The following is a 13894-nucleotide window of genomic DNA, read 5'->3' as shown; positions in this document are numbered from 1 at the left end:
TAAGTGGAAACACACTATACAGTAACACAGATTGCTTTCAAAATAGCCTATAACCTGTTTTTATTGGTTTGCTTTTCATCTTTTAAAAAGTAGAATTATTGAAACAAAAAAAACTATCTAAAAATTAGGCAATTCTGATCAAGTTTGAAGAAACAGAAGCAGGTAAGAATAGCTAACAGCATTAGTAGTTTCTGTCCTACATTGTTTCTGTTTTGCTTAGTATAAAAAATAACAACACTAATTTAGCTCTGACTGCACAGAAGGAATTCTTCCTCATGTAAATGAATAGATATCTCTGTTATGATAAGATTCAGATAATAGCATTTTTGTAAAGTTCCTGGAATGTAATTGTTTGAAAGAAGATGATAAATCTATTCCTCTAACAGATTTAGTATTGCCACTGGGATTTCATCATAGTTCAGTCATAAATTAATTGCACAGTAGATTTATTCATCTATCATTCTCCCATAACAAGTCTGATCATGATTGCCTTGTATGTCTCCATTTGGCACACTGGGGTTTTACTCATTTAACAGGATTATTTATTAATCAGGCATTTACTGAATAGAGTTTAAAGAAACTCAATGGGTCTGATATAAAGTGCATTAGATCTATCATTAGGATTATTTTTTTTCAGACATTCATTTAAATGGACCTCATTGTATTTGGGGGAAATATTACTCACAAGATGGATATTTTCTCTTAAATACATTTATCCTGGCTTTATGAAATACCTGATATGGGGATAATCTAGTTAAAAAGAAAAAAATTAACTATGTAGCATCTCTATGAATTTGGTATTTAGAGAAAAAAAGGCTTCTAAATTAATATCCGATAAACGAATAATCCTAGTTAAGAAATAAAATCCTCCTTGATCCAAATGGCAACTTTAAAAAAAAAGGTAACCAACTACTATAAAAACTCCTTACACAAATAAAATCTGCCAGTTGCTATAAAATCCACATCATCAGGACTGATATGCCATTTTGCCTTATACTAGAAACAAAATTGTCATTGCAACAAAGAGCATTTTATTTGAGGACTAAATGAGTAATGACTGCACTTGAAGCTAATGCACAGAGGAAATTGAGGAAAGAGGATTGGCGATGACTAGGGCCCAAGCTTCCCTTGATAACTACCCTTCCTGAGCATTCTAACTCCCATCTATCATGCCAGCTACTACCTCCACAAAGAGAGAAAGACAGGACACTGAGAAGAGATGGAATGAAAGATAATGAGAGAGGCAGGAACAAAGAAAAATCATGGAATCTGAGAGTTGGAAGAGATTTCACAGAACTACTGAAGGAGAATAACAATAGTAATAGTACACAGATTAGGAATGTAAAGTTATTAAACAAAAACTCATTTTTAAGGTAAAAAAAGAAAATGACTTTCAGAATCATTTGAAATGAATATATTCCATTGGATTACATATGCAAATACAGTGAAATAACTCCTGGAAAATAGCCATTCCTATAATAAGCTGTAAGAAGCCTATGATATTTGCATCTTGATTTATAGACCTTTACCATGTAAGCAGAAATATTGCAAGTAACGAACCTTAGAACTTTTGAAAATGAAAAACATTTATTTTGAAGAAGTGAGATGATATTATCACCAGTTATTAATAGTTTTCCTATTGAGTTGTCTCTAGGTACAATTGTTCCATGAATAAAAATCACAGGAGAGCATGATTTTTATTCATGAGGCAGAGTCTCTCAGAGCACATACTTAGTTTGGGGCTCTACCTGTCTAGCATTAACCTGAACAATCCAGAAACGGAGATGAGATGGCCAGAGCAGTCAGGTGGAATTCTGACACTGCCCTAGAAACTGGCATTTCAACCACTGCCATTGCATCTAAGCCAAGACTTGACTTGTAAATGTGGCTTGCATGCTTCCACCTCTCTCCCACTGCCATCCCCCTCGTTCCTGTTCTCTGGTCTGGACTTCTGCACTAGCCTTCACAGGGCCTCTCAGAACCCACATCCCATTCTAACCCTAGTCTTTTGTGCCTTCTGTAAGCAGGGGCTGCACATACCACTTCCCCAGCTTTGTACCTTCAATGTCTTCCCACTAATTTTAGGATAAAGGCAAAACCCCCTGCCACCTCCATGAGGTGCTGCACAGTCTGGCCCCTTCTCCTTCCTCTTCTGTTATGCTGACCTGCTTCAGCCAGGGTGGCCTTTCTAGATCTTCAGTTCCTCTAAAACCAATCTCCTTGCTACCTGTCGGGCTTATGTGACATGCAATCCAACCATCAGTCAGTGGCATGTGGTCCTCTCCACAGGACCGCAGAGCTGTGGGTGACCTCTGCACTGACATGATGTTTGCTGAGCAGGAATACTCATATTTCTGCCCTAAGTGCAGAGCAACAGCTATCAACTGTGATAGAAAAGTTATGTTCATTCAAGAGACTCTTGAAACATCTTGCTTCTCTCCCATGTAAGTCCTTGTAATAGAGTAAGGGAAAAGACACAACATATATACACTTTTGAGTAAGTTTCCAAGCAAATGCACTGATGAAAAGAGGGTCCCATTTGGAGGAAGCTCAATTCAGGCTCAGCTTGTTTTGCTCATTTCAGGACTTTGCTTATGCTCTTCCCATTGTTTAGAATACTCTGCCCTACTCCTTCATCTCTCCAGTGCCTCCTTCAGATTTATGCTTGACTGTTACATTACATCCTCAGGGTTGCCTGCCTTGATCACCCACTCCCACCCTGATCCCTGGCAAAGTTAGAGCTCCTTATTATAAGCTCTAAGAGTGACCCTTATCATAACTGCAAGTAAACAATTAACCTTGGTCCCCAAGGTTAATTGTAAATAAGAGCAGGAATAGCATTTTACCTCATTCACCAGTTTCCCCAGTGCTAAGTAAGCACTCGATAAATACCTGCTGAATGAATGACTCTCGATCCAAACAGAGCAGTTACTGTTAACTTTGAAATCAGCTTCTATGGCTGAGCTGTTGATGAAACACTATTAGCGCCTTCCAAATTTTGGATTCTGCCAAAAGTTGTGCTAGCAGGATGTGCCAGGACAACAGACATAACTGCAGAAAAACCCTGACAAGGAAAATCTTCTCATTTTATCTTCTTTCAGTTCTCGTCCTTCCCATATCTGCCTCTGTCTAACGGCAGTCTTTTGCTTCCAGAATACAAGCTAAGCCCTGAATTGAGCTTCCTCCAAATGGGACCCTACTTTCATCAGTGCATTTGCTTGGAAACTGTTACTCAAAAGTGTAGGTGCTTTTCCCTTACTCTATTACAAAGGATTTACATGGGAGGGAAGCAAGATGTTTCAAGACTCTCCTGAATGAACATAATTTTTCTATCACAGTTGATAGCTGTTGCTCTGTGCTTAGGGCAGCAATATGAGTATTCCTGCTCAGCAAACATCATGTCCGTGCAGAGGTCACCCACTGCTCTGTGGTCCTGTGGGGAGTGTTTTGATATGCCACTGACTGATGGGTGGATTGCATATCTCACATAAGCCCGACAGAGGGGTTGAATTAATGTTAATTAGGATAATCTGAGCATTCTTTGGATAATCCAAAGCCAAACCAATACTACTTAAAGAGCTACAAGAAAATTCCTCTTCCTCCATTACGTCAAGCCAGTAATTCCATACTGAGAATGCTAGATTTGACAGTCTTTACAAACCTACACAGAAATCCTTTGGTCAACTGATAACTCTCATAAGCAGAATTTGCTTCTGAAATACTGGTTCCTACGGTAGCTTTTCTTTCCCCCCAAGCTTCTGAATTTGGCTATACAATGACACCCAAATTCTGCTACTACTACTAGTGTTTAACCATAGACCCTTATCTCCCTGAGAAATATTTACAGATCAGAGCCGAACTCCTCAAAAACACTTTAATATTAATGCTTGTTATAAGCATAAGAGACTGTGTCAATTGAAATGTTTTTTACAGGTATGTTTTCAGTTTATCTTAATTTTTTTAATTACAAGCATCCTTTAACTTATGATTCTTACATAATTCGTCAAACGCATCCACTCATAAATGTCAAGTGGAGTTCTCAGCTTGTCAGTTGAGAGGCTTAGATTTGTTTCAATTCTGCCACTTCTTAACCTCCTTTCCTATGGCTATTTTTTTTTTTTTTAATGATGTCAACATCGTGTTTTGCTGCTGTGGCAAAGAGGGCAGCTTGATCCTTCCACCATCAACTAGAAGCCCCCATGGTGGCCTTATGCTTCATAGGCCTTTAGGACTGCCCCTGTGTGAGTCAAACAATAGTTCATATACGATCCAGCAGCCTGACTGAAAAGAAATTCCAAATTCTGCCCCAAAGGACTAATTGAACTTAGCAATTTGTTCTTTTTCATAAAAAAATACTTGTAGTACCTTTTTGTAATACAACAATAAGCTACCATGTGGATTTCTGCAGAATTCTGGAACGAAGCCAAAGCAACAATAGCTCTTTTTCTTTAGGAATAAGACCCATATGTCAAAATTTATCTAGAAACTCAATTTGGCTTGCTGCTTCATCATGCTAGGAGAATAACTACACAATTATATTACTGTTCATTATGACCAGGGGGATCCCAATTTATTACAATTCATGCCAGAGTAGTACAGTAGCCTTAGCAATGGCTCGTGCCGTATGGAGATGTGCCAGTCGCGTAACAGTTATGAGTAGATCATAATACTATACTTGGTTTTTACAAATGTTTAATTGACATAAAATATTCAACAGCCAGTAGAGATAATTTGTAATCCTCAATTACTTTTTAGCGCCATCTAATTTACCCCACAGATTTACAAGCCATGTACACATGCCTGTGCGGTCACACAAACACATGTTGTGGCATGACAAAATAATATTGTGGGGCAAGCGACATCTGTGTGAAAAGATCTGAAATAGCATCATCAACTTTAGAGCAGTCAGCCTTCCTATTTATTTTTAGGGTCAAAATAGTCATACCTGGGGCAAGACCAGTAACTGATCACTTGTTAATAAGACAACGGGGAAACCTTTTAAAACAGTAGTTTTGGCCACACATAGAATCACCTGGGGAGTTTTGTTTTTTTGTTTGTCTGTTTAATTCCAGACTCAGACCACTCTCCAGCTCACTTAGATCAGATTCTCTGAGTAAGATCCAGGCATCATTTTTGTTTTGTTTTGTTTTAAAGCTCCCTATGTGATTCCAATGTGCAGCCAAATGTTAAAATAACTGCTTTAGAATCTGTTTATTCCTGAAGTTTTTTTTTTTTTTCTTTTTGTAAAGTAAGCACAAACTCAGGCAATATTAATTTATGTAATCCTCACACATCAGTTATGGGAAGGATCTAAAAAAATCATCTCATCTCTCCTTTATTTTCAAAAGGAGAGATGGAGAACCAGAGAAGTCAAGTGACTCTACCAAGTTCTCTCCACAAGTTAGTGCCAAAGCTTTACAGCTACATCTTCTTGCTGCAATTCAGTATTCTTTCCAGGATACCACATTGCCTAACTACTTTATTATTATTATTTTTAATGTTTACTTCTTTTTCTGAGCATTCTTGATCCAATTTATAGATCAAATGAATATGGACAAAAATGTTTGAAGGTGTTGCCATTAAGTCACCCTTGCCATGTTAAGTGAATATAAAGTTAAATCACTTGGGGGGTCCCCTTGGCCAGCACTATGCTAGAAAATGTGAGAGACAAAGATGAGAAAGATGCCTTCTCTGAAGAACCATCAATTCAGTGGAAAAAAATTGAGACAAGAGCACACATGACAGCAACATCAGGCAGACCAAGTAAGGAAACAGTGGATAGCCCTGGAATATCTCTTTGGACTGCAATGATTTCATCTTGCACAACCCTAATAGGGTGGTTTAGTTCACGAGATTCACCTACAGACAAGAGTGGATACCTGCATATATGTAATGATACTACAAGGTCCAATCAAGAATTAGTGTTATCAGCTTGGGGCTGGGTGTGGTGGCTCACCTGAGGTCAGGAGTTCAAGACCAGCCTAGCCAACATGGTAAAACCCCGTCTCTATTAAAAATACAAAATTAGCTGGGTGTAGTGGCACATGACTACAATCTCAGCTACTCAGGAGGCTGAGTCAGAAGAATCACTTGAACCTGGGAAGCTGAGCTGAGATCGCACCACTGCACTCCAGCCTCCTGGGAGACAAGAGTGAAACTCTGTCTCGAAAAAAAAAACAGTGTTATCAGCTTGGTAAATAATAGCAATACAGGCCTTTATTCAATCCAAGAAAAGTTCTAGGCCAGGTGTGCTGGCTCACATCTGTAATCCCAGCACTTTGTGAAGCCAAGGCACGCAGAACACTTGAGGTCAGGAGTTCAAGACTAACCTGGCCAAGGTGGCAAAACCCCGTTTCCACTAAAAATACAAAAATTAGCCGGGTTTGGTGGTATGCGCCTGTAATCCGAGCTACTCAGGAGGCTGAGGCAGGAGAATAGCTTGAACCTGGGAAGTGGAGGTTGCAGTGAGCCAAGATCGCACCATTGCACTCCAGCTTGGGCAAGAAGAGCGAACCTCCATCTCAAAAAAAAAAAAAAAGTAAGGTTATAAAACAGTACAGGTAGTATAATCCTTTTTTAAGAAAGAAACAAAAAGTTTTATAAACACCTGTGGGAAATACATCCCAAAGAGTTAAGAGTAGATACCTTTAAGTGGTAGGATTGTAGGATTATTTGTATAATAATTTAAAAATTAATTCAATAAAAGTAAACCTTGTAAATTTTAATTTAATCTCTCAGCCTTATTTTTCTCTTCCATAAAATGGAATAATACTAGTTACAGCACAGGATTGTTGGTTAGAGCAAATAATGTCATGCCTGTTTAAAAAAGAAAAAGAAAAAACCTTTACATATTGTGAAATACATACTTAGTTATCATTTTATCCATATCTTACCATGTATACCACCAGTACTGATAGAGTAAGGGCCTCTTAAGCAGGGCAGGCAGATGGGAATATGATATTAAGAGCATGGCTTTGGGCTGGGCACTGTGGCTCACATCTGTAATCCCAGCATTTTGGAAGGCCCAGGCAGGTGGATCACTTGATGTCAGGAGTTTGAGACTAGCCTGGCCAACATGGTGAAAGCCCACCTCTACTAAAAATACAAAAGTTAGCCGGTGTAATCCCAGCTACTCAGGAGGCTGAGGCAGGAAAATTGCCTGAACCCAGGAGGCGGAGGTTGTGGTGAGCCGAGATCGCGCCGTTGCACTCCAGCCTGGATAACAAGAGCGAAACTCCGTCTCAAAAAAAAAAAAAGTTAGCCAGGCGTGGTTGTGGGCACCTGCAATCCTAGCTACTCAGGAGGCTGAGGCAGAAGAATTGCTTGAACCCAGGAGGCGGAGGTTGCAGTAAGCTGAGATCATGCCACTGCACTGTAGCCTGGGTGACGGAGTGAGACTCTTGTCTCAAAAAAAAAAAAAAAAAAAAAAAGAGCATGGCTTTGAAGACACAGCTTACTTGCTATGTAGCTGTGTGATCTTGGGCAAGTTATTCCACCCTTCTAAGCCTTGGTTTCCTTATTTGTATAACAGAAATAATGATGCCTACCTCCCAGGGCTGTTGTGTGAATTAAATGAGTTAATACTTGCATTTGGCATAAAATGAAAGCTCATAAAGTATTAGCTATTATTGTTGTTAATGGTCATGCTTCTGTTGTAATAATAATTATATTATTAAACAAATGGATTAGAAAAGAAAGAAGGGTAAAGAGAGACTGTAGACAGTGCCAAGAAAAATAGAATTTGTTCGTTGTAAAAACTGCTCTGGATTTGAAATTCTGATGTAGAACACAGAGTGGAATGGGAAGGCAGGCATAGCTGTTAGCCCTCTCACTAGCTCACCACATCAGAGGACTCTCTACTCAAAGATAGCAGCTGGGTGGCAAGTTACAAAGTCCTTGGCAGAATACCCCAAGAAACCTCCTGCCCAGTTTCCAAGCATCGGCTTGATCTTCTACTTTCATTTTGTACAAGTTCACCACCTGTCACAAGCAAGTCCACTACCACAGGTACTTCTTAGCACCACCATCACTCTGAATGGAGGCTCAGGTATTTTCTCCCTCTTATATTCTCCAGGCCTGTCCAAGGCTTACTTCCCTACTCGGCCATTGCCTAGTGATATCCTCGATGTTTCCTAACCATCCATGACCTCAAAGACTCTTACAGATAATTCTACTTCCTTGTCCATTTAGCAGCATCAGATCTACTTTATTTTCTCTATCACGAATGAGTGAGGGGATCCAATGTGACCAGATCTTAAGGTCCCTCATCAATGTCTTAGGTGCCACTTGCTCTAAACCCCATAATATTGCTTTCTGTCTATCTATAGCTTAAGCTGGCAGACTGAAAAACTCCTAATGAGAAATATCATTCACCTCCTGAAAAGGCAGCAGATCATGTTTGACAAAAAACTAGCTGAACTGATTGACAGTAAATGGGAATGTTAATAAAAAGGCCTATAGGTATGACTTAGACAGAAGAATTATATTGGGAAATGTCACCAGGTTATTCCAAGTGAAAACAACAAGGAAAAGAAAGTCGCATGCTTATGTATCAATTCACAGGGATGAATAATAAGTAAACTGTATGTTAAAAACATATTTATTCACGTAAAAATCAAACACAAAGAAGGAAAGAATAAGTGGGGATTAAGAAAGGAAAATAGCAATGGTCTTGTGGAAGTATGTATACTATAAACCACCAGCTAGATGGAGAATTCAATCTATTTCTAAGTGTAGCTACAAAACTGTCATTTTGGTAAGATGTAGTAATGGTGAGGAGCTTCACCTCACCAGGCGTAAGCTGCAAGTTGGTAGGAACCTACAAAACGCAGTGTCAGAAAGGCTAAATTCCAGAATGCTGAGGCATGCAAGAAGAAAGAAAAAAACGATAAAGATGATAAGAAGGTTGTCTGGCATAAGAAGATAAACAAGAATGTTATAAAACCAGTGGTCAGACTGTATGATATAATACTAAAGGGTGACAGGAAGGCAGCAGTACTTATCAATTCCTTTTTGACTTTGATTTAATTTTCTCTCTGGAAAGGGTAGAACAAGAATCAAAAAGAAAGACTCAAAGCCCCATCTAAGGTGTAAGATAGTAGGAAACCAGCATGAAGTCACTTCAAGTGAATTCAAGTTTTCAAGCTTAGACAAATTACACCCCAGGGTACTGAAAGAACTTGAGGGCAAGTGTGCAAAATCAATATTAGTAACTTCAAGACATCCCAAAGAACCGGGGAGCTGCCAGGGAAATGGAGAATCAATATTAGTAACTTCAAGACATCCCAAAGAACCGGGGAGCTGCCAGGGAAATGGAGATGAGCATAGGCTTTGTTCAGACGATTTTTAAATGTAAAATTAGATTAGGTGGAACTATTGCCCAAAGAGCTTAAATATACCACCTCAGGCTATGTAATATTAGATATTAATAAATGAGAGCATCCTTTTTTCTTTCTTTTTAGACAGCTCAATCAGGCTATCATTGGAAGGATGCCACCTGCTCGGCATGGTGGCTCACGCCTGTAATCCCATCACTTTGGAAGGCCAAGGCAGGAAGATTGCTTGAGGCCCAAGTTTGAGACCTGCCAGGGCAATATAGCAAGATGATGCCTCTAGGGAAAAAAAAATTTAAAAATTAACTGGGCATAGTGGTGTGCCCCTGTAGTCCTAGCTACTCAGGAGGCTGGCTGAATGGGAGGATCACTTGAGCAAAGGAGTGAGCTATGATCATGCCACTGCACTCCAGCCTGAGCAATAGAATGAGACTCTATCTCCAAAAAATAAATAAATAAATTTAAAAAAACAAGTTTGTTGAGTATCTCTTAATTCCAAGAAGACATTTAACTAAGCCTCAGATAGATTCTTACGGACAAGACCAGGAAAAACTGGTCAAGTCGGTTGATGGATATCAATTTTTCTTAACAGAAACTCCCAGTGTGTTGTGTTTAGCTCTAGCCTATTCAAAAATTTTATGGACAACTTGAAAAGAGACTTCAAAGGCAAACTTACACATTTCCAATAGCCAAAGCAAGAGGGCTAGTTAATAATACAGATGGTGAATAAAAATTTGAATTGACTTTGATTGGCATAAAAATGAGTTTAAAAACTGATATTATTCAAAGTCAAATGAATATAGCAGGTAGAAACATAGAGAAGCTTATTTATCTTAAACAAAATAATTAAGTCCCATGTACAAATTGGAAAAGACCTAGTTTGCTATCAGTTCAAATAAAAAATGTAATTTTGAATAGTCATAAAGTGCTTTTATCATGAACCAATTATGTAATTTTAAATCAATCAACTGTTTCAGGCATTGGGCTAGACTCTTTTCCCTCCTCCATAATTAGCCTTCAGTAAGAAGATAGAGGGTTCAGCCCTACAAACCTAATAGTCTGTTCAACTAGACCCTGTGTAAGACACATCTTTCAAAGGGGTAACAGATTTGGTAGAGAAGAGGGTGAAAAATCTGAAGACCACTTTAAAAAAATAAGTGGTTGGATAAAATAGAAATTCTTAGTTTGAAGAAATAAAGATTTACAAAAGCCATGACAGTTGTCATGAAATACTTGAAGGACTGTCATGAAAATATGGTGGTGCTCTAGAGAGCAGAACAAAGAATGTACATTATCACAGGGAGGAACACAGAGGTTCCTTATGAAGAGCATTACTTGTGCACTTCCTATTAGTGAAGATGCTCTTGAGGGGTTCCTCCACTGGAGGGGAAGCTGCAGTAGATGACTATACGTCCCTTCCAACACCATCATTTCGCGATTCTGCAAACAGTGTGTCCTAATTAAAACACCACCACCACAAAGTTGTGTCCCTAATCCAATAGTGTTCAAGTTGGACAGCTTTAGTGGTTCTAAGTCTCTGAAGAATCATCTGTTGTAGAAACTGAGAATTAATTTTATTTTGGATTCTAGATAGATAGATAGATTCATACATACATACATATATAGATACATAATTAGATAGGCATATGTCTATCTATCTATACACACACACGTATTTTTCAGACTTTTAGGTTTAGGGGGTATGTATGAAGGTTTATCACATGAGTAATTTGGGTGTCACTAAAATTTGGTGTACGAATAATCCCATTACCAAGGTAGTGTACATAATACCCAATAATTAATGTTTGAACCCTCACTTCTCTTCCATATCCCTCTCCAGGAGTCCCCAGTGTCTACTGTTCTCATCTTTGAGTCTGTGTGTACTCAATGTTTAGCTCTCACTTACAAGTGAGAACATGTGCTATTTGGTTTTCTGTTCTGGATTAATTTGCTCAGGATAATGGCCTCCCACTGCATCCATGTTGCTGTAAAGGACATGATTTCCTTGTTTTTTTTTTTATGACTGCATAGTATTCCATGGGGCATATGTACCACATTTGCCTTATCCAATCCACCTCTGAGAATTAATTAATTTGTTTCTCTGAACTCTATCTATTGAAGACAAACTTCTGCCTTAGGAACTACCTTTTGAGGTTACAACAGATGATAAAAGCATTCCCTGCATATTCTCACATATGTAAATTAGTCCACCCCAAGGTCTAAACTTAGCAAGTACCAAGAAAGTTGGGGCAATGCAATAGAGCTCCTAGAAAACTGACAATTATTCAGGCACAGTGGCTCACTCCTATAGTCTTAGAACTTTGGAAGTCCAAGGCAGGAGGCTCGCTTGAGCCCAGGAGTTCAAGACCAGCCTGGGCAATATAACAAGATGCTATCTCTACAAAAAATTCAGAAAGTTAGCTGAGTGTGGTGGTAGCTATTCAGGAGGCTGAGGCAGAAGGATCACTTGAGCCTGGGAGTTCGAGGCTGCAGTGAGCTATAATCACATCACTGCACTCCAGCCTAGGCGACAGAACAAGATCTCATCTTATGAATGAACGAATGAATAAATAAATACATAAAACTCACAATAGTACTGTAGTTGATCATCCCTGAGTGAAACGCATTATGTAAGTTTTCCTTCAATGTCAATCAGGGTCCTGGTAACAGAGATTTTAAACTGACTGACACGTAGGGTGGGGAGGGGAGACCAACATAAATTGATAAAGAGCAGATAGCAATGGTTAATCTTCAACTCCCTTCTTTGTCTATTCCTTCTATTTTAAAAATAGCAATATGATATCAGAAAAATGTAGAAAACAATAAAAGTGCCTTAAAAATAATTTCTCCATAAAAAGTGATCACCTCCCAGTAACAAGAAAATGGACAAGGACTCAGAAATATGGTGCTAACCACTCTTCTACTTATTTAGAAACTTTTTTTTAAAGCTTTTCTAAAGAGATTATTACTGCTATTACTGTTTCTATTTTACACATAGAAGAAGGGAGGAAGGAAGAGAGGGAAAGAGGGAGGAAAGAAGAAAGAAATAAGTTAATTGACTTGTTCAAGACATTCCCTCAGGTCAAGATGAGGAGCAACATCACCAGACCATTCCATTAATATTCCCCTTCCTCAAAAAAGCACTGCCCTCTAAACAAAGAAACCAATCAAAGGCCCGCCCTCATAGTACCACAAAATTAAGTACCATCTTAAGCACTGTTTATTTTGCTTCCTATTTGTTTCATGTGTTAGTCTTATTTACTCAAATAAAAGAATATACTAACATTTTTAAATGGGCAAAAAAAAAAAAAAAAAGCCAGAAGCAAAACTAGAAAATGTACCAGAGGTTTATCTTTTAGCTCTATCCCCCTACAGAGCTATGAGTAAGATTAAAGTGATGGCAGAAACAGGACACAGTACCATTATCATTTCTAGCGGACATTTCTCTGATAAATAATACTTGCAAACCACATTATCATTAATTACGAATGAATCCTATCTCTAGAAAAGTTAATAAACAAAGCAACTTCTCAGTTAAACAAGTTGAAGCAAACCACATAGGAGAAGTAAAAATAGAAAACTCTGCATGCTATTGCATTCCAGCGGGGAGTGGGTAGTTCCTGTGCATTTTCTCCCTGAAATAAACTTACATCATCCTCACTTGTATCTTTTTTACAATTTATTTTCATTTTTTTGTAGAGACAGGGGTCTCATTATCTTGCCTAGGCTGGTCTCAAACTCCTGGGTTCAAGGGATCCTTCTGCTTTGGCCTCCCAAAGTGCTAGGATTACAGGCGTGAGCCAATGCACCCAGCAGATTAGTCCGTTAAAAAAAAAATTGTAGGTATTTTTAAATAGCCTTTCTGTTTGCAATGAAGATGCTACCTACAACACAAACAGGTATAATCCTGCATTCTCCTTTCTGCTGTCCCATGTCTTGATTTTCCTTTACAAACAAGCTATACTTCTGCTCCTCCCATTCACTCACTCCTCAGCCCACTGCAATCTGGCTGCCACTCCTTCTTCCTCGCTGGAAGCCTCTCTGGCCAAAATCAATAATGACCTCTTTGTTGCTAAATTCAATGGACACTTTTCTGTCCCCATCCTACCCAAAAGCTCTGCAGGATTTGACATGGTTGGCCACTCTCTTGCTCTCGAAAGTTTCTCTTCCCTTGGTTTCTATGACAACATCTTCTCCTGGTTTTCCTACTCTCCGGCATTACCTTTCAGTCTATTTTAGTCCACACACACACACACACACACACAGCTACTACCCAGTCTTTAAATTAGTGATCACCAGGAATCTATCCTAAATTCTATTACATTCTTTCTTTATTCCTTTTCTTAATCTCACCCACTCTCATGGCTTCAACTCACATTCATTTCAAGACAACTCCCAAATCAACTTCTACAGCTGAGACCATTCTCCTGACCCCTAGACTTTCTCAACAGCCAAAGACCTATTGGGGAAGCTCTTTTAAATGTCCCATGGGCTCTACCCATGCAAAAATATCTAAAATAAAACCCATCCTCCTTCCCCATCCTCACTCTAATCTGTTCTTC

The 13894-nt window shown here is 38.8% G+C and overlaps 1 protein-coding gene across 2 annotated transcripts in view; it reads right to left on the bottom strand.

Annotated features, from left to right (window-relative positions):
- Positions 1-13894, bottom strand: part of CAMKMT (calmodulin-lysine N-methyltransferase) — a 415676-nt gene that overhangs the window by 198282 nt on the left and 203500 nt on the right. The gene's annotated exons all lie outside the window — the stretch shown is intronic.

The sequence above is a fragment of the Aotus nancymaae genome, unplaced genomic scaffold (genome assembly GCF_030222135.1).
Source record: "Aotus nancymaae isolate 86718 unplaced genomic scaffold, 86718_ANA_hifiasm-v0.15.2.pri h1tg000057l, whole genome shotgun sequence".
Lineage (NCBI taxonomy): Eukaryota > Metazoa > Chordata > Mammalia > Primates > Aotidae > Aotus > Aotus nancymaae.
The sequence above is the reverse complement of the archived record's forward strand: the minus strand, read 5'-3'. Positions and strand labels throughout refer to the sequence as shown.